Source organism: Crocuta crocuta, unplaced genomic scaffold (assembly GCF_008692635.1).
Source record: "Crocuta crocuta isolate KB4526 unplaced genomic scaffold, BGI_CrCroc_1.0 scaffold235, whole genome shotgun sequence".
Taxonomy (NCBI): domain Eukaryota; kingdom Metazoa; phylum Chordata; class Mammalia; order Carnivora; family Hyaenidae; genus Crocuta; species Crocuta crocuta.
In genome coordinates this window covers 1,984,439-2,006,868 of record NW_027531285.1, presented here as the reverse complement: position 1 = coordinate 2,006,868, position 22,430 = coordinate 1,984,439, and the positions used below count along the sequence as shown (strand labels likewise).

The 22,430-nt window shown below is 39.0% G+C and overlaps 1 protein-coding gene across 4 annotated transcripts in view; it reads right to left on the bottom strand.

The window, feature by feature from the left end:
• Positions 1–22,430, bottom strand: part of RALYL (RALY RNA binding protein like) — a 713,275-nt gene that overhangs the window by 129,973 nt on the left and 560,872 nt on the right. The window lies entirely within an intron of this gene.

Below are 22,430 nucleotides of genomic sequence, written 5' to 3'. Positions count from 1 at the left end.
ATCCTGATTTGTACTCTCTATATCTACTTATTTTCTATTTTATAGGAATTTGTAGAAGTTTTGAGATATCTGTTTGTGGTGGTTACAGTAGTAAAGAAATTTATGATGTATTTGGTTACATATTGGCTGAGTAATCTATTTCTAGTAAATATTCTGTAACAAAGAAGAAGCAGCGTGACATTCATGGTCATTTACAGGCAGCAGCAAGACTGGGGGGTGGGTTGAGGGGAAGTCAGGTCAACAGATTAGAATATTACTGCCTCCTTTGTGTCTCCTAAGAACCAAGTATTTTTTGTACCTTCTGACATTAAAGAAGAATTCCAGTTCTGAAGCCCCTGATTAGTTGTGGCATCTTGAACAAAACACTTAAAAGCAGGAAATTGAATCCTGTGACAAACACTATAGAAGGTGACCACACACTGAAGTGGACACTGAGAGGGCTTGTCTTAAAATTAGGACAAATTATTGTACTTTTATATGAATCTGAACAATGAAAGCAATAATCACCTTTTGTCTCTATTATAAAAGTAGTTTATTATAAATATGCCTTGTCCCATCTAATGGGCAGAGCTGACAAAGGTCTCTGACACATGTCACACTGTTTTAGGCGAACAATCATAGCCGGAAGGGCCTCTTTTAGGGGACAGGACGCCTTAGCAATCCGTCTGCACAGTGGCAGGTAGAGAAACAGAGAAAACCAACAGATAGTGCTCAGAGTTTGGAGGCGTACATTTATGCAGCCTTTTTCATTTTCTGAATTCTGACTTTATTCATTTTCTGACGTTATTTATTTTACACCTCCCTGGAAATTATTTGCCATATAGTGTGTTTGTTGTTCCCATATATTTAAGATATGAATAAGCAAACAGAACTCAGGGGAAAAACTTGAAGAAAAATAATGAAATATATTTGGATATGTTTGTTTTATAAGACATGACCAGTGCTAAGTGATCAAAAGAAATTACCTGGAAGGAATGAGGGCGATTCTATACAGTGTAACACAGGGGACCATTTATTTATTTGGATCATCAACACCATGACAGTATCACTTCTCTCTTACTTTCTAATGAGCAATACTTAGTAAGTAGATAACATGTGGGTATTAAATGGGATCCCTTGTATTTTTGCCAATAATTTCAGCCTCACACCTGTCAGACTTTAGTGCCTGTGGGTAATTTGCTTGTGTGAGGTCCTAGCCCGCAAGCTCCTAGTTCCCCATTTCCTGCTGCCTACAATGTCCCCCTGGCCTCTCACTGCTGCCTGTTTCTTAGTGGCTTTGACAAATCCAGTAAAAGAAACATTTAAAATATCTGATTCCTCTCGTTTTCATCCTCCACATCTCAGTTAGCAAGGCGCTGGTAATTTCTCCTTTATGTGACTCTTACATCCCTCCCTTTACTCTATTTCCAGGTTGGTTCTCATAATTTGCCCCAGCCTAGCTGGTTTCGCCAAACGTAAATTCTTTGTTCACAGCTGCTGCAAGTTCACACTGTTTCACAGTAAAGCCTCCTTCAACGTCCCCACTCACATCTTTTGTTTAAGGACAGCATGGTGCTGCTTTCATTGAAGGTATCACCAACAACATGAAGAAAAGAAAGACCCACCGTTTTGCCTTTCCCTGTGCAGTTACTAAACCACTGAGTCAGAACGTGTTTGAAGTAGTATTTACTTATTGATTCTCCTTTTCTTTTTCTGGATGCTTCAGACAAACACTTGTTGGATCGGAGCATGTAAGGACATATGTTGCTACACTGGCACCTGTGGTTGATATTGTTAGTCTCACTTGCTAGTTAACTGTCTCCTTCTTTTACCACTTCACTCACTTCAACTATTTTTTCCTAAACGTTCAACAGAACTCAGGGGAAAATTCAAAAAAAATTTTTTTAAACGTTTTATTTATTTCTGAGAGAGACAGTGTGAGCAGGGGAGGGTCAGAGAGAGAGGGAGGTACAGAATCCGAAACAGGCTCCAGGCTCTGAGCTAGCTGTCAGCACAGAGCCCGACGCGGGGCTCAAACCCACGAACTGTGAGATCATGACCCGAGCAGAAGTCGGACGCTTAACCGATTGAGCCACCCACATGCCCCAGAAAATTCAAAGTTTTGAAAGTGATACTGGATTGAGAGTCCTGACTGATGTTCTATAAACCAGGGGTTTGCAAACTCTGGTGTATAGGCCAAATCCTGCTTACCACCTGTTTTTGTAGAACCCACAAACTAGGAATGACTCTTACATCATTGACACACAATGTTACATCAGTTCTAGGTGTGTAACATAGTGATTCAACATCTCTACCGGTTAGGCCATGCTCACAAGTGTACATTTTTCTTCTCTCTCTTTTTTTTTACATTAATTTTTTAAATGTTTATATATTTTTGAGAGACAGAGACAGAGTGTGAGTGGGGGAGAAGCAGAGAGAGAGGGAGACACAGAATTGGAAGCAGGCTCCAGGCTCTGAGCTGTCAGCACAGCAGAGCTCAAACCCACGAACTGTGAGATCATCACCTGAGCTGAAGTCAGACGCTTGACCAACTGAGCCACCCAGGTGCCCCACAAGTATACATTTTTAAATGGTTGAAAAATATCAAAAATGAATAATACTTTGTAACACATGAAAATTCTATGAAATTCCAATTTCAGAGTCCATAAAGTTTGTTGAGACACAGTCGTGCTTATTCGTTTACATATTGTTTAAGGCTGCTTTTGTGCTGCAGTAGCAAGTTGAGTAGTTGTAACAGAGACTGTATATCCACAGTTTGAAAATATTTTCTCTATGGCCTTTACAGAAGAGGTATGCCAGTGTACAACCTATAATTATATTGTTGGAAGGATCTGGAAACAACCTGTCAAGATAGGCACTCCTTATTTTAATACATATCAAAATATTCTCCCAGAATTAGAAGATCAGAATAATTTGAGTTCCTTCTCTACATCACCATTTCTCTGCACCTACTACTGACAGATGAACTCCCCTATAATGCTATTTTCATGTCACCATATTTCTTGACAATTTTGATAACCATAGGAAGATGCCCAAACTTTTTAGTGTGTCATTCGAAAGCTTGTCAGAAACATGCCTCACAGTAACTTTCCATGTTGCTCTTTATCACTTCTCGTACCAACCGCTTTATTCCATGATATTTGTTTATTTATTACTTAAACAAATTTCCTTTGCTTTGGTGTCTTTAAGCATTCTATTTCTGTACCAGAATACTATATTTTAAGTCCTTTCCCTGTGATGATCTATTTGTCTTATGAGTTTATCTAACTCCTTCATAAAGCTAATCCTGACACCTTCATCTTATAAGGACAGTCCTGTCACTAAGCTTCTAATAATTATTAACTCCATTACTATGACATATTCTCAGGACAACAGTCTTGGGTTAAAAGTCTAGCTTCCAGTTTCAGGATCAGTAAGAATGTCAAACTTGCAAGTCTACTTAGAGAAGAAGCTCATGAAAATTTTGTGTTAAACCTTCTAATGGTCCAAGGAAGTTCCGGCTGACACTCTACCAGCTGAGTAGAAAGGAAAGTCTGTTGTCTATTAGTCATTACAAGCCACTGAAAATGAGCACTTGGAGCCCCAAGCGTTTTCAGTGGTGACACAGAGCAGGAAATCTGTGGAGAGCCTCCATCAGGCAATCCTATCTCATGTCTCATCCTTAAAATGATGGCACACTGTAGGGGAGGTAATAACCGGCCCACACTGAATGATGCTCTGCTCTCTAACCAACTGTTTAGTCATGGTTTCATTACATAGAGTCAACTTCCCCAGCCTTCAGTTGATACAGAGATTTTTTTTTTACATATTTTCTTATTAATTATATAGCCTACATCATAGCCAACTTACAACGTATCTGTTGTGAAGAGTATGAGATTAGGTACTCAGAGTAACTAACACAGTTCCTGGCACAGAGTAGACTGTGATGGTCACGACTCTGCCAAAGATATGTTGTTAATTCTATGGGCTGAAACTGCCTGAAAACATGAAAAGCTCACACTTGTGATTTTAGTCCTGAAAAGTGAAGAGAAATGCAAAAGAAGGAAACTACTGGGAGAAACATCCCTTTGGAGAAAATTGTTTATCAATATAATCCTTAAAAACAGATGATTACATTGTGATATGCCCAGAGACAACTTTTCTGAGTTTTTTTTTTTTTTAACAAAGTCATTGTTTTGTGAAGAAAAGAGTTGGTTTTGTCTTTCCTAAGATTTACTTTTAACAATGTGAATTTAATGATACTTCATTCAGGACCTGCTAAAATAAGGAATATAATAAGATAAACAAACCAGAGCCTTTCAGAAAAATAGGCACAGTAAAGAAATAAAAGTGAATGCAAAAGGAAGATCAATATTTGAGGCTAATGGATTTATAACACTTTGTATTTAATAACAAAAAATCTAAGCTGTATTTATTAAGGGCCGAGCATTATTAAAAATGCTCTATAAACACTGATTTATTTAAGCATCATGATATCCTTTGAGATAGATTTCATTTTACAGATGAGGAAACTGATACCCAAAGATGCTAAATGTCTCGCCTAAGGTCACACAGCTAACGTGGTTAAGCTAGGATTTTAACTTAGGTATTCTACTTCTAAACTTCACGTATTCATGTCTTGCATTGTATATTGTCTTTCATCAATTTATTTTCTTTGTTTTGTTTTGTTTGTATGTGCCTAATAGCACTGTCCCATTTCCTTTCTTTATAGTTTCTATACTCCCCTGAGAAATCTTATCTGGTCTCACCTGTTGACATGCTGGATATTTCTAAACTTTTGCCTTTAGTATTACTCTATTTATCACTCTGTACCTGTCCACCATATGTGTCTAATTGTAGATGCCTTCAACTTAACTTGTTCCAGACTAAATTCATTGTCTGCCTCCCTCATTCTGTTCTTCTTCATCCCTAACTCGATGGCATACTCCACCAATCAATCTGGTGACCAAACTAGAAAGACCATAATCTTTCTCTTCAACTTCTATCCAATGGAACTCACTTTCAGTTGATCTCTCTAGTTCTGCTGCTTCTACTGCCCAAAGTCCTCTTAGTTCTTTACTTACCTCTTAATTTTTATTCTTACAGTTCAAGTGATCATCAAGCTTTATGTGAGCTATTAGAAAAACCTCCTCATTGACCTTCCTTCTTCAGTATTCTTTGGAATAGCTATATCTACTAGGAAAACCATCTTTCTAAAATAACTGTCATGCAAATATGATCATGTAATTCCCCTCATTGCACATCTGTGAGTGGTTCTAGGAAATGTTTTCTCATAAGGCACCATAGGTTGGTAAGGAGTGCTTTATAATTGTTCTGATAGCATCCTGTAGCACTTAATAATGAGATATTAAACATGATTAGCATATTTTCCAAGTCCCCTATTAAGACGGTATACTCCTTGAAAGTAGGAACTCACAGTGTTTCAAGTACCTAGAGTCATGCCTACTTCATAGGAGGCTTGCAGGAATGATTTTGTCAAATGAACTTCTCTGACTCACTCCCCCACCCCTACTTCCATGATTCACCTAAACAGTAAAGCTCAAATCCTTTAATATAACTCAAAGTTTGTTCACAATCTTGTTCTAGTACCTTCCCAGCCCTTGGCTTCTACCACTTCAGCCTACAAATTCTATGCTCCAGCCAAGCTGAGCCAAATGCTCTCCGTCAGTGCGGCATCTTGCTTTCTCACTCCCTGTGCTTGGGCATGTACTGTGTTTTTGCAAAAATGACTTCAACTACCTTGTTTTTGTAAATCTGGTAGATTTTTTATGAATCCAAAGTGACTTATAAGTATGTTCCCCTACGGTATTTATATGGTTTTGCAGTAAAAATTGCCAAGGAGCAGCACTATTTACTACCACCTGATCTATTCTCTTTAGCAATGACAACCCAAGCCTGACCTACATTTATGATGGATGTTCCAAAGAGCTTAAGGACACAGTTTCTAGAATCAGTCAGCCTGATTCTAGTTCTGACTCTAACATCCTCTGGCTGTTTGGCCTTAACAAAGCAAAGTGCTTTTCTTTGTGCCTCAATGATCTTATCTGCAAAACATAATAATAAGCCTAACTCTTAAGGGTGTTGTGAGAATTAGACAAGTAAGTAATGAAACAGATAATTAAATTAATCACATCAATCAATCAATCAATCAATAAATGGATAGATAAATACTTAATAGATTTCTGCCATCATTGTTATTGTTTTTTATCCCCAAGTGATTGTTCTTGGATTCAGGGCCAGTTAACAGATACAAGGAGTCCAGACTGGGGAACTGGTGGGCACAGCAGTTATATAATAAGTGAGGCACGTGGGGCTATGCTGGTGGAGGTACACAACAGATGAACATGTATGACTGGAACTCAGGCAAGACATCTGCACTGGAAATACAGATTTGGGAGTCATGTCAAAGCAGAGTTAGTATAGGACATTGAAGGAGAGAACAGGGACCCCCAGAGAGAATGTGTACAATGGGAAAAAAAGGATTGAGGAGAAATATCTAGCTTCACTAGCAGGCCTCCAGCTGTAAAGATGCCAAGTTCAGAAAGGGACGCCATGGTGGTCGATGTCATTGTGAGCTAAAGCTTAGCTAACCAGTTGCTTATTATTTATGGAATAATTTGACATGCTATTTTACAAACAGCTTGATAGCACTTTTTGAATTACAGGAATCTTACTTTGATATTTAAAGTTTGCTCTACATTTCATCATCAACCATTTGTAATCTAAACACATCTGCATGACATTTTCATCATTCCATGACCTTCTGATTTAAACAGGCTTCCCCCCCCAAGGTAAATGATTAAATTTGAGCAAAAGATGATTATTTTGATCAAAGATAAGCACCTGTAAAGTGATTCATAGATGTCTTCCTTTACTGAACATTTTACATTCTAAAGTATAACACGATTCTATCAGTATTCTGAAAAATTCATTTACTGCCAGGGAATTAAAAGGCAAATAAGAGTCTTCTTTAAATAATAGAAGCAGGATATTCATAGGTGATTGTAAGTGAATTCTCTGACAGCCAGTAAAACTCAGAATCTGTGTGTAGTACTTACCCTGGCTCTTCTCCTCTCCTCAAAGAGAAAAAATAGAAGCAAAAGCAGCCCAGGCTTCTGTGCTGGCCCATCACGGCTGAGATGCCTAGAATCTCCTGTCCAGGGAGCAAGAAGCTTGGTAGGAAGAACACACTATACTAGTGCGTGGCATGGGAAGCAGCACTGGTCTGTGCAGGCACCAACCTCATCACCTCCCCCTCCCTGAGGAAGTCCGAGTAGGACTCAACCATGAGTGTCTTTGGTAGAACAAGAGTTCAAGATATTTTTGTCTCCTGACCATGAGCAGGCACTCACGGTGCATTCTCGTGCCAACCATAGCCCTTTCCCAGGCGTGGCTCCTACCAGGGCGTAGTGTTGTCACAGATGTACGAGATTATCCCAAGTATAGCCTTTTATGGTGTTCTGTCAACTACACTGAGAAATCCGTGGCAAAGCAGGGCTCTGGGTGAGGTTGTGATGGGGTAGTCTGAGGGGGCTAAGCGTGGGAGCAATCATTTCCTTAAAAGCTTCTATGCTGTAAAGTTGAGAGGTCAAGTAAGTTTTAATTTTTGTGTCAATTCTGACTGATTGATGGTGGCTGCGGGGAACAAGGTGCTGATAAGAATTCTAAAACCTATTCAGGCCTCAGAGTGTAAGAGGGCTGTAATTAACCTATGTCTGCCACAGAAGTATAAAAGGAAAGGACAAGAATGGTGTGCAAATATGTATTTACCAACTCGGTGCTAATAGAAGGTACAGAAATTTGCTCAAACTTATAAAAGGAATAAAGAGGTATAAAGTCTGCAGCGGAACCCAGATTTCTGGACGTACGGTCCATATGCCAATGTGTACAAATAACAGTGTGTACTTAATGCCTCATAATGATAATAGCCAGTATTTTTACTTTGACATGCTATTCTAAGCATTTTAACATATAATCCTCGTAACTTCCCTGTGAAGTTGGTACAATTATTGTCTCTATTTTATACAGAGGACATTGAGGTAGAGAGAGACTGAGTAATGTAAAACTAAAGAGTCATACAGCAGGATGGTAGATCCTGATAAAGATAAAGATAGACTCCGATAAAGATCTTATAGTACAGTGGTGCCACTTTCCAAGATATTATTTGTTTGCCATTAGTGGAGGAAAGCCAGGCTCCTTCACGCCTACGCTGAGATCTGTCTACAGTGAATTCCATTTCTCTGGAGTAAAAACAGCTTTCCCGTCAATTTATTGTGATACCTTTTTGCAAGGGCTTTCACGCTCAATTGAAATTTCTGCTTAAAGCTATCATTAGACCTCTTGGTAAGTTTCATTTGCAGTTCCCACCATCTGTGCTCCTAACTCCAGGGACAGGTTAATGGATGGCTGTGGTATCAACCAAGAATCTCAGGGGGCAGTTTTGGCACTCACAATCCTGACTTTTGCCACATTGGAAATTGAGGCTGCAGGGCTCATGTCCGCTGCACAGGCTGCAGTGCAGCCTCGCAAATCTGCCGGGACGACTGAGCTGCAGCCAGGGAGACTGGACATGAGGTATAGAGATGATCCTCAAGGCAAAAAAGATGAACTATTGGCAGATTTTTCTGGGAGACTTGAAGAGTTTACTCCAATAGCCTGGGGATAGGGCTAGGGGTAGGTGTAGTAAGATATTTGGCCAAGTCAGAGAGTATAGAGTCTCACCCTTGCTCCGGAACTAACTTCACCATACTTCACATTGGAACGGAGTGCATACAACTGCGTGGATCTTTTCATTCAGATAAGAAAATGTTACTTTCTGAAAAGAGTTATTTTGAGGGCGATTTGGGAGGCTCAGTCGGTTTAGTGTCGTGATCTCACGGTTTGTCAGCACACAGCCACTTCAGATCCTTTGTCTCCCTCTTTTGCTGCCCCTCACCCACTGGTTCTCTCTCTTTCTATCTCTCTCTCTCAAAAATAAATACGTAAGCTTAAAAAAAGAGAGAGATACTTGCAAACTCAGTTATTTTCATATTGGATGATTTGCTTATCTCAGTTCCAAATATAGGTAGCGAAAGGAAGTAGATGTAAGAAAAATCAGCTCGTGGCTGCTCATCTGTCTCTTCCAATCGTTTTATTTAGTTACTTGCTAATAATTATTAAACTGTGTCTGCCAAGAGCACAGACGGGGAAAGCAGGTAATCAGTCACAGAGTTATCCAGTTTCAAATCTCAATCCTGAGTTCTGCCTTATGATGTCATTTATCTCTCTCCTCCATTTTAAATGAAGAGATCAGAGGCAATCCAATGCTGTACAGTCTTTTGATTGCTCATCATAATAAGTTGTACAGAGTGCAATTGGTGCTAAAAGACATAAAACGTGCCTTTGCAGGCTAACCCTCTTTGGTTGAGAGGACATCTTGGCTTTTGTCCTCATGTGCCTCCCTCAACGACTCCCTCTGGTCCCCATGCTTCCTCTGTGTCCCCCACTCTCATACCCATTCAGTTCCCAGATGCAGCCTCACTCTCTCTGCTGCCTTCTCTTAGTAAAATGTTTGAAACGAATTCAACCCAAGCTGTAGCGAAAGTCTGAGAGGGGCATGGGAACAACCGCTCGGCTCTGCATGTTCTGCTTAACTGTGTCGCTGCCCTCTTTCCAGTGACAAACATGTCTGGCAGATTAATCTCCTGTCTCGGTACCCTCAACCTCTCCCAGACCCAGAGTTTTCTCCCCCTCAGATCTTTGAAAACATGAAATCCTGGCACCAAATGTCAGAATTTAATCATCTAAATTGCCACACGTTGACAAAATCAACTAGAGTGCTTCCTGGATTGTGCTGAAGCTCCACCTGACCGGCAGGGGTGCATCTTGGCTTCATGTTAATGTCCCTCTAAACCTGCTGCTATAGCTATGTACACAGGCTTGGGTTTATAATTCCAGGCCCCATCTGTTTCCAGGCTGCTCCCTGAGTTAACTATGCAGGACTGAGCCAGGACCCTAAAGCTGGTGGAAATATTCTTGTTGGTCTCCAGCAGTCTCCACAGGGCTGAGTCCAGTGGTAAATCATTCGTTACCATGATCTCTGAAGAACACTTCACCCACCTGATTACTTCTTCCTGAGGACTTCGTCGCTGAGTTTCATACCACTTAGTCGACGTCACACTTAGTCAACGTCACTAGTTGTTTCTTTTGAGTCACCTTTGCTAGATTCTGACTTCAAATATCAGTGTGTTCTTGAGCTCAGTCTTTGGACTTCTTCTCTTTTCTGTCATTAATTACCCCTTTGGTGTTTGTTCTCATCCAGTCTCGTGGTTCTGAATGCCATCTACACAGTGACGAATCACAAATCTGCACGGCCAGCCCAGACCTCTGCTTGAACTCCAGATTATGTATTCAACTGTTCACTTGACATTTTCACTTAGATGTCTAATAGGTATCACCACTTTAACAAAAAACTAAGCTCCTAATCTCTACTGCCCACCTTGGCCGACTCCAATCTCTGGCTTGAGCATTGCTTACCTCACTTACTGTAATTTCATATGGTCAGATGCTCAGTCTGAAAACATTGGGGGTTTCCATGGTAGATAGTCTGCTCATTATCAATTTTTTCCTTCCACCCATTAAGATCTGGAGTCTACATACCCTCATCTCGTATATGAACTGGCCTTATATATAATGTGGCTGATGTGACACTGCAGAATTTCCAACCTAGATTTTAAGAAGACAGGCAGCTTCTTCCTCCTTCTTGAACTCGGTTACTATGTCAAACTGATCACCCTGAGACCACTGTGACGTAATAAAGTTTAAGCTCACTGCATGGAGAGATCATGTGGAGAAAGTCAGTCACCACAGCTGTTCTAGCCAGCCCCTGCTGAAGTGCCAGATATATAAGCACAGAAGCCATTTGGATACCACATAGAGCAGAACTGCTTGACCAAACCCACGCCAGATTGTTGAGTATGACAAACAATATGTTTTTTAAGCCAGTAAATTTTCCCTAGCAGTAGATAATAATACCTTTGCCTCCATTCCTTCTCTCACAGTCCAAAGTTGAAAGTTTGTTGGCACTACTTTCAAAATATATCCATGATATAACCACTCTTTTCATCTCCGTGGTTACCACTTTGTTTTTTTTTTTTTTATATTTTTATTTATTTCTAGGAGAGAGAGAGACAGCGTGAACAGGGGAGGGTCAGAGAGAGAGGGAGATACAGACTTTGAAAGAGGCTCCAGGCTCTGAGCTGGCAGTCAGCACAGAGCCCGACGCGGGGCTTGAACCCACGAACCGCGAGATCATGACCTAAGCGAAAGTTGGACACTTAACCGACTAAGCCACCCAGGCGCCCCAACCACTTTGAATCATTATCATCTTTTGTGTGTTTTCCCATGTTCCTCCCTTGTTCTTTCATAACCTATTGTCAACCTAAAGCTAAAGTGACTTTTCAAAATTTAAGGCTGTCGTGGTATCCTTCGTTTAAAATCTTCCAAAGGCTCTCCATTTCACTCAGGGTAAAAGCCAAAGTACTTCAACGGTCTGCGAGGGTATTCAGGATTTGGCACCCTCACTGTATCTCTGCCTTATCCTCTCACCTCCTCCCGGCCCTCAGCTTTGCTCGATTCTACTCCAGAAATATTGGCTTTCTTGCTTTTTATTAATATTTGGGTGTGTTTCTGCTGTAAGGACTTAGCGCTGATCATCCCTCTGCCCAGCATGGTTTCACCTAGGGGGTGCTTACCTGCTTTTCACCTTCAAGTTTTTGCACAAATATCACCTTCTCAGCTAGGTCTTCACTCACCACCCTATTCAAAGTTATATCACTTCTCACCTTCCCATCCCTATCCCTTTTGCTTTGCTTTATTGTTTCCATAATACCTCCTGCTTTCTAACATATGCTTAATTTAATTACTGATTTTTATTATCATTTACCTCACACTTGAAGACAAGGTCAAGGATTTTTGTCCATTTTTTAGCTAAGGTATATCCTCAGTTCCCAGAACAATGTCTAGTCAGTGCTTAATAATTGACAAACAACTGGTGATTCTATGTTTCCTTCTCCTCCACTTGATCCACCGAGAATCTCTGAGTTTGGTAAATATGAGCTGAATTTGGTAAATCCATGAGTCAGGTCTGTTAATAGAGGCTTAGAGATAAGCTATCTTTCCAGGCTGGAGATGGTGTGGTTCATTCAAATTGCAGGTATCAGAAATTCTTCTCCAAGTCTCTATCATTTCTCAAAAGACTCTCAGGGTTGACTCCACATGAAGTCCTTCATTTCTCTTTACCAATTTGTGTTGTCTCTAAACACTGTCTAATTACTACCTGCCCACATGATGTTTATAAAGCTGTTCTTTCTTGCCTTCTTTTTTTTTTTTAATAGTTTATTGTCAAATTAGTTTCCACATAACACTCAGTGCTCATCCCCACAAGTGTCCTCCTCCATGCCCATCCCCCCCTCCCCCCCACATCCATCAGTCCTCAGTTTTTGTCAGCATTCAAGAGTCTCTCATGGTTTGCTTCTCTCCCTTTCCCCCACCATTTCCGCCCTTCTTCTCCCCCTTGTTCCTCCGTCAAGTTCCTCCTAATCCTCCTATACGTGCAAACATATGATATTTGTCCTTCTCTGCCTGACTTATTTCGCTCAGCATAACACCCTCAAGGTCCATCCATGTTGCTACACATGGCCAGATTTCATTGTTTCTCATTGCCATGGAGTATTCCATGGTATAGATAAACCACATCTTCTTGATCCATTCATCTGTTGATGGACACTTAGGCTCTTTCCATGTTTTAGCTATTGTGGAGAGTGCTGCTATGAACATTGGGGTACATGTGCTCCTATGCCTCAGCATTTCTGTATCCCTTGGGTAAATTCCTAGCAGTGCTATTGCTGGGTCATAGGGGAGTTCTATTGTTAGTTTCCTGAGGAACCTCCACACTGTTTTCCAGATGGGCTGTACCAGTTTACATGCCCACCAACAGTATAGCAGGGTGCCCGTTTCTCCACATCTTTCTTGCCTTCTTTACAGCAAGAAAACATTACATTTTCGAAAATAATATATTTAATTTTTTACTTAAATGGATGCCTAATATTATTACTTCTTTCATAATATCTTTATGTGTTTTCATGCCAAGTGTTTCAACTTTTTATACTCAATTTAGCCCATTTTTTTCAAATATTGGTTATATAATTTTTCTTTCTAAACACTTTAAACATGAGATTCATTATTTTGAGTTAAAGTACCAAAAAGTAAAAAAAAAAAAAAAAAAGATAAAAAAAATCAGCAAACCAAGAAATCAGCACTTACAATTTGACTTCAATTCTTCTAGAATTCTCACAATATCACGTTAATGTCTACACCCTGATGCTGTGGATAGTTTTGTTAAGAGTTTTGCTCTTTAACTGTTTTGCTCAGCAGTCTAACTCCAAATGGTATTTTCCAAATGATTATTTGTCATCTGTGGGTCATCCTCTACTTCTTTTTCTCCTTCTTAATAAATGCATTCTGATACATTTCTCATACTCAGACTCATTGCCATTGGCTCTCCTGTACTGATCTCTCTGTAAGAGTTTGGAACACAGAACCTGTCCCCTGTTTTATTGTCATGTCCCATCTTTTGTACACTAAGGACAGAACCTGGGCTTTATTCCAAGCTATTTTGTTACTCTTCGTAGCTCACGTACACGATGCCCTTTCAAAGCATCAACAGCAGCAAAGTGACTGACTTACAGCTTTAAATACAAAGAGGGATAGTTACTGTCAGGCAAGCGCCATTGTCTTACTACTGGCTCACTAATTTGTAGTCGGGATGGCCATCACTATGCATTCCTAATTACTTATTTTACTGCATTACTTAAGGGCTCATAAATTTTGACTTTTCATTTTTGAAGACTAGATGACTTCAGTGGCTCTCCCTGCACCCTGCTCCTTACACTCTCCCCTGTACACTGAGATCCTAATCCCATTGTGGCATTGACTGACTGACACGCCACTTCCGGCAGTTCGCCTTGGCAGTTAACTGCTTCACCACACAAGGCTGTTGGCCTGCATTGAGTGTTAATGAAGTTGCCTTTTTTAGAACACTAACTTTTCTAATAATCAGGGAAACTTGAAGAAGTGTAGTTCCAAAGATGAAGGGCTATATCTATTGAACTGATTTTGTACAACAGTGAGTGCAAATAATCCTCTTTGTTGCCTGTTGTGAGTGCTTTTGTGTGATGTTTATCATTTATCACTGGAAAAATCTGCCTTTTAAATCTCTCTTTTTCTTTTGGTTATAAAATTCTCATTAAGGAAAATTTGCATTAGGTATTAAAGTTACAAGAAAAATGTCACTCATATCCTTCCTATCCAAAGAATTACAGCTAATATTTGATCTTATTTTTTCCTCTGCATATGTTTGTTTCATTTATTAAATAGTTTTGGTTGCCTGCTTATGTAACATATGATGTTTACATAACGATATGCTGTTAATATAATTTTGCTTTGCTTTTTTATCCTACTCGAACCTTGAATTTTTCTCAAGTCAGTATGAACACTTCATGAACATTCCATCTAATGGATGTCCCATATCCATTATTGTACAATATTCTGGCTGGATCAGATTACTCAATATTTTAAATAAAGCTGCAAAGAACACCTTAAAAATAATATCATATATTTTTAAGTTATTTAAATATTTAGAATTATTTTCTTAGACATATTTTTGGAAATGGAATTGCTTAGTCAAAAGATATGAATACTTTAAGATACTGGATGGAGTCTGAAGAAAAAAAGGAATAAACTTGCTAATAAAGCACCTCTGCTTTTCTTTTGTTTCTGGATTAGAAAATAAACAGCAGAATACCAGAGTCCTAGAAATGGGAATCAACTAAGAAATGTTTAACTCCATTCCTTCCTGTTATAAGAAAGTTTGACTTAAAAGAGGTTGTATTGCTCATAATCACCTGGCTGGAGTGGGCAGGTAGTAGCAGATATATGATGTGGTTGCAGGTTTCCTACATTCCAATCCAGTGCTCTTTCTAATGACCATGGATATCTTTTTAGAACTGAGTGATTCTGACACATAAGCAGAAGATATCTCAAACAAATACTAAACTATAAACCGTATAACACTGCAGTTTCATTTGTAGTGTAATATGCTAAACTCAGAACAAGCCCCTTGTCCTTCATTCCAGCATACAGTAACCAAAAATGAGAAGTACGTCACTGCCTGGGTTTGGAAGAAGACCCCCTAGTACCCTAAGTATTCTGATAGTTAACAATACCTATAAGGTTGAATTTTTAATCGTGCTATCATTCCACTAGAAAGAAATTTTGTAAGTTCAATAGAGTTAGCTTCCAAAAGAACACAGTTTTGTGAGAAGCGTTCATCACACATGGCTGACTAATGATCTAGTGAGACAATGCTGTCTTTTTTGCCCTCATCTTTCTAGGCATCAAAAAAAGAGGCATTTCAAGTTGTGGTTTTAGCACTTATAACTCAATTGGAAGAATTTTTCTTGCATTTAGTTTATGAAATTTTTATAAGAAAATTTGTGGACTGTTTTCTAATTAATATATTTAAAGCCAAACAAAGTTAATAAATTTATAAACTTCATTTTTTTTTACTGTGCAAAACTTGCTCATAATTAAAACTTCAAAATATCTTTCTAGGGCTACCTAGGTGGCTCAGTCAGTTAAGTGTCTAACTCTTGATTTTGGCTCATGTCAATCCTAGGGTTGTGGGATTCAGCCTCACGTTGGGCTTCATGCTGAGTGTGGAGCTTGCTTAGGGTTCTCTCTGTCTCTCTCTCTGTCTCTCTCTGTCCCCCCCCCACCACGCCACTCTCCCCAGCTCGTACACATACACTCCTTCTCAAATAAAAATTAAAAAATACTTTTTATGACATTTTCTATTAGCTTATAATTTGTGATAAGTATCTTCAAATTTTAATTGACCAGGAGAAAATAAATTTTTATAAAGATAAAAAAATTAGATACTTTACTAAAGTACTTACATGTGATTAAAAATCATTCATTGTAAAAGTGAGTAAAGATGACAGAACCAAAAAATCTGTTTGGCTTCTCATTAATTCAGTCCTGTCCATCTATATTGTGAATATTCATTTTATCTTTCCTCTTCTCCCCATTTTGTATGTACTCATTCTTCTATATCATGACACTTCTCTTCCTACTATTTTTTTTTCTTATTTAGAAGATAAGCAGTCAATATGGCCACAAAGCATCCTTGTATGTATGACAGGAATATTATGGTAGAAGCCCTTGTACAGAGGAGCAATCAGTGAGGTGGTACAGAGCACTAACTTCTCAGGAAGGGACATAATATAAGGAACTTCCCATCAATCTTAACACAACAAGTTCATAAATATCACTCTCAATTGTACTTTAAGAAAAATGGGACAGGCGTGCCTGGTGGCTTAGTTGGTTGAGTGTCCAACTCTTGGTTTTGGCTCAGGGCATGATCTCACGGTTTGTGGGTTAGAGCCCAGAGTCAGGGTTTGCGTTGACAGTACAGAGCCTACTTGGGATTCTCTCTCCCTCTCTCTCTCTCTCTCTCTCTCTCTCACTTTATCTCTATCACTGCCTCTTCCCCTCTTGTGCTATCTCTGTCTCTCTCAAAATAAATAAATAAACTTAAAAAAAGCAATAAAAACGGGGACAAAACCCTAGACATTTAAAACTCCCTCTTGAAAATTAGGGAAAATATTTCCCTTCCCTCCTTTTTCTTTGAGTAGTTACTTCAGAAAGTTTGTCATCGCAAAGACATTCTTCCTTCTTTGAAATGTATGTAAATTGCTTTGAAAACTAGACAGGTTTGTATGACCTGGGTATGTCTTTTTTTTGAGGACATGGCTTCCATGTCCTCAAAAGGTAAGCATCAAAAAAGATAGAACCTCTATCTCCCAGCTTCTGTGGGAGGATAGGAATCTAACTTAGGTATTCCTGGTTGAAAAACTACCTGTTATAAAGAGATGAGAAATTTAATGTTTGTCTGGATAAAGCCAACTGCCAATTAGTTAACACAGATGGTCACTCAATTACAGATGACTTTATGATGAACTATGCATGACAAATGGTGCTTTCAAGTCCTCTTACTTGAGGGTTAGCAATTATCTATTTTGAGAACATGCACAGAATGGGTTATGTCTGCTTTGCTATATTAAAGGGTAAGATTTCTTTCTGTTTTTGTGAACTCTTGGCAGATTATCTGTGATGTGCATCTCATTCTGGGTGTTCATTTAATAAGAAAAGTGTTTTCCTTCTTTACTAACTTTGTAGAAAGGATTTCTAGGTTGGTAAAAGATTTTGTTTTTAGTTACATTAATAACTGTAAAAAGAGGGTACCACTCCCACATTAAAGACTTTTTAGTTTTTGATCTGTTTAAAAATAGGACTTCAGACACATTTCAATTTATTTCATGATCCTTCCATGGAATCTTGAAGAAAAGGAAACCTTGAATTTCGAACTTAATATGTACATTGGGAAGACAGACGAGATATGAGCCCTTGGTGGGCAAACAAAGCAAAGAAATAACTCTTTGAAATGAAAAACAACCAATTTCAATTATCTTAGGTTGGAAGCTCAGGGCCCCAAATTCTCTAACCAAGGGCTGTCCTCAAATAAGAGGTCACTGGATCTAAAGATAATGACCAATAAATAAATAAAATGATGAAAACATATGAAATCAGCATTGACAGTGAAGACATTCCATCTTGTAAACAAGAAAGACAATGCATTTTGGAAGATAAAATCCAAAGAGCACCTTCCTCCCATGCAGAGAGCACTTCTGCACTGACCCTACCATGTGAGATGCCCACCATTCTCCCGTGCTTTGTGGGGCCAGTGGGGTTTCTGCCGGTGCTCTAACTTTAATACCCCATCAATCAAAGCATGAAGAACACAAACATTGTTAAGACACAAAAAGCATATAGCATAAAAGGCCATAACACCCGAGTCCTATTAAGAAGGCTTTGGTTCAACAGAAAACTCTGTTTTCACAAATGAATAAAGGCAACAATTTCAGGACAGGCTGGAGCTTCTAAACTACAGTAAAACTGCCAACTAGAACAAGAGTTGCATTTCTTCCTTTGCACCTGCTAGCTGTGAGAAAGAGGTGAAAGTTTAGCCCCTTCTATCCCATACTAGATTTACCATTCCTTTTCCATTCCTCTCCATCCTAGAGGAGTATTAGGTAACAGATCAAGAGGCACCTGAGGGAAAGGCTGTAAACAACCAAGCATTGTCTTTTTCTTTCAGTCTTGACGCTGCATGAATAAGCTCGCCAAGGGATCAGCCCACTCTTACTTTGTGTCTCCTCCTCACATGCCTCTAACATGTGTAATTTGACTCCAGGCTGCTCTGTAGATCTAGCCATCTTGGAACACCACTGTTTTTGAGTTTTATGCAATTTGTCACAGGATGGTAAAGTGCCTTGAGAGATGCAGGAAAAAGTCAGTGCTGTTACTGAGAGATTTCATAAGGAAAGTACCATTAATTGAAAAATATTTTGTGTGGATGAGCGTGTGTGTGTTTATTGTATAACTGGTACTGAAGGTAGTACCTACCATGCTATTTAGATACTTTCATATGTGATAAGTTTTTCTGAGAAGGGAGAGTTATGGTAAAATTTTTATCATAAATTGGAGTAGTTTTACATTTTTTAAACATTTATTTATTTTTGAGAGACAGAGAGAGATAGACCATGAGTGGGGGAGGGGCAGAGAGAGAGAGAGAGAGAGAGAGAGAGAGAGAGAGAGAGACGGATAAACAGAATCTGAAGCAGGCTCCAGGTTCCGAGCTGTCAGCACAGAGCCTGACCTGGGGTTTGAAGCCATGGATGGTGAGATCATGACCTGAGCCGAAGATCATGACCTGAGCTAAAGTCGGATGCTTAACCAACTGAGCCACCCAGGCACCCCAGAGCACTTGCTTTTAATAGATGGTTACATAAATTATCAAGCATCCCCTTTTTGCTTTGACTGCCAAGAATCTCATCGCTAAGTTCAATGCTTACTTGTAATACCTTATTACTGCATAGGTTTTCTAAGTATAATTTGCTTGGTCCTATCAGCCACACCCCATCCCAATTCCCACCTAATTCTTGACTCTTATTATTTACCTCCTTTTAAAATTGGTTGCATAATTTTGCTTCCTTTGGTTTTATCAAAATTACCTTGAATCAAACAAATAGAATCATATCTTTCAAAAAGCCATAGAGATGGATTCTCTGTATTAAGGAATTATACCATCTAGTCTCCCCTTACTCTTACTGTGTTCTTCTCATCGGCAAGAAGGTATTTATTCAAGGATGTTTATGTATTTCAAAAACTAACAAAGGACTGCAAACAGGCCATTCCTTCACCTAGCAGAAAACAGCTTATAGCAGAAGTATTTTAATGGGTATTATGTCAGCATTTCTATAAACATTTTAACTTACATTTGCTTAATGTTGAAATATGAGGGACAAACTATAAATAAGCATAAGCTTTTTCTTTCCCCCAAAATATCTTTTTAGGCAGCTATAGAATATGTTAACCTATTTAGCTGGCTGTATGAATTTTAGCAATATTATCATAGGTCAAGGCTCCTTTAAAATAACATCTTAAAATACTTTGTCATAGAGCTTTTTCTTTGAATAATCATAATAATAAGAATAACTAAAATTTGTAGAGCATCTATAACAGTTCCAGGCTCCTTAAATATATCGTCTTTCAGGAAACTTTTATTCTTCCTCCAGCAGGTAAAGAACCTAATGAATAAGAGATAGAGTTCAAATCACTGATAATGGTGAGCCAATTTTAGGAGGCAGTCCTGTCTGACACTCTTTCCACCAAACATACTTGCATAAAACATTTGCACAATTTTAAGCCATCCACAAAGTAAGTACTTGGGACCTCTGGTTCAACAGCATTTTATGTTTACTTGAGAAGTGTGAATTAAAGAGAGCCCACCCTCTATTACTCAGATGTATAGATATTGAGCTTTGAGTTTTAGAAGTGGACTCTTTTTTTTCTCTCATGGGTATTGGCAACCACACTTTTCCTTGCCAGTAATTTGATTGTCCAAGACTGAATCAGGAGCTAAAAGAGACTGTGATTGCTACATAGACCCAGCGACAACTTAATTCCAAATTGAACCTTGTAGACGTGTGAGTGCTGGGGCTTGTGTCCTTTTAAAAGGGCAAAATGTATCAGCACAGGAGGTGAGATAAGCACCTGTCCTCCTCACATTCCATTTAAAAGCCACAGAGTCCATTCCTAGATGGCTTTCTGCATGGACCCACCCGAGTAGGTAGGTGAAATGGAAGCCTAGGAAACCAGTGCAAAGGGAGGCACATACTTTCAGAAGTATTAAGCTTCTGAAAATGTATGTGTATTATCTTTGACATTATAAAAGGAGACAGAAAATAAATAAAATAATCAATAGCTAATTGGTAAACCTTCCTCAGCAAACAGCAAGTCAGTGAAGTGGAGACATCCAGGATGATTTTCCTCCATATTGATTTTTACTATTTCACATTAGCCTAAATTAGCTTCTATTGTTTTCATTTCGATGGTCAAGGTCCTAGGGAACATTTTGGGTCACCTGAGGGTTCCTCTTCCCATTTTGTGCCAGAGTCACCAGGAGAATGATAATGGAACTCACATAGGTCAAGTGGTAAACAAATCACCAGAAAGATTTTGCTGCAGAGTCACTTTACCTGGCCCAGGCTCTGAGAGTGTTTTGGTCATTGAAGTTCTTATAATATAATCTGCATTCATGTTATCACCGTTAATTGTGGTGATATTAACATGGTAATACTGTAGGTCATCCTATGACAATCTTAAGGGAGCCTTAAAGTTACTTGCAGTGACAATCTTGATTTCCATGGTCATCTCTGTGAGGTGGGAAGGTTGCTAAGAAAGGCATCTGTATAATAACCATAAAGGCATATTTGGGAATGAGACCTAGGAATATCCATGCAACAAATAGGATGAAATTTTGTTTCATGTGTCTCACTGCATTGTGCTTCCTGTGACTGGGAGGGCTGCCTTGAGGTGAATGAAAACCTGTACTTGGTCAGCTATGAAAATAGTATCTTTATTCTCTGGGTGTCAGCTTTACTCACATCAGAGAGGAAAGGTCTGTCTCCTTTACAAGCAGAAACAAAACCATTATACAATTATTCTCATTTAGCTATTATTTAGCATTAATTGGAACTTGGCATGCTGGGAAACTTGCTTCCTGGGGAAGAATTTTATTTTAGAGTACCCTAGACACTGTGTAATGTACATAGCACATCCAAAGCACCAATTTATTAAAAGTCGCAATATTTTCCCTAGAGAATGGATTTGCTATTCACCATTAGGACTAGGTCCAATATTTATGGAATGTTCACACATGATTAATTATGTTTCATTTACAAATAGCCTCTAATGGGAGCCACTTTTATTACAAGTGCTATTTTAATGAATTGTCTGTCTTTATGAATTCATGTCCAAGACTGAAATAATGTCTTTTCCTTCCTTTCCCCAACTTTATACCTGAGCCTGCTGGTTCTTCTGTCTTTCCTATGTCTTCCATCAGACTCATGTGATCATCCCTTCAGTTGCCTAAGCTAGAAGTCTTGACTATATTTGTGACTCACTCATCCCTCCATCCCATTGCCGATCACTCACCATATCAAATGGCTCCCTGTTGCCTGTAGAATAAAAGCTGAATCTCCTTAATCTGATTAAGCAGGTGTATTAAGATCCTGATAGCCTGAGCCACCAGAGCATCCCAGTTATCCGTTCTTCACCTTCCCCAGTGGACTATACTAGTTCTCACCATGAGATGCTCTTCCTTATCCCTGTGTCTACACCCTGTTCACATTTTCTTCTGCCAGCATGCCCTTCTTTTTCTTTGCTAAGAGGGAATGCCTGCTTGTTCAGAAGTCAGCGTAAATGTCACTCAGACTCTCCCCTCTCCTCTCTTTAGGCAGGATCAGTAACTCTCTCATTTGTTTTCTTATAGAACTGTATGTATACTTCATTTATGTTCCTTATTTATGTGTACATTTAACTCATGAAGAACACAGTAAATATTTTAAGGCATCAGTATGCTTTTAAAATTTTTTGTGTGTCTTCCGTGTATACCATATTAATTAGCATATGATAAATGCTTGGTGAAGGCTGTCTGGCCAAACTGAAAATCCTGTTAAAAGAAGTAACAAGGTTATCCCTCAGCATGTATTCCATATAAATACTACCTTGAGGTTGATGATGGAGATAAAATGGATACAGCTGAAGGAGAAAGTCTGATGGCAAAACATATGCACCCCCAACAGGGTAAAAAGATCTAGAGACATAACAGTTGAGGGCATGAAGGTAAATCAGAGGTTACCAATAACCAGAAAAATAATTTATTTTTATTTAATGTTGCTCTCTCTTTGCCTCATAGCCTTGGCATT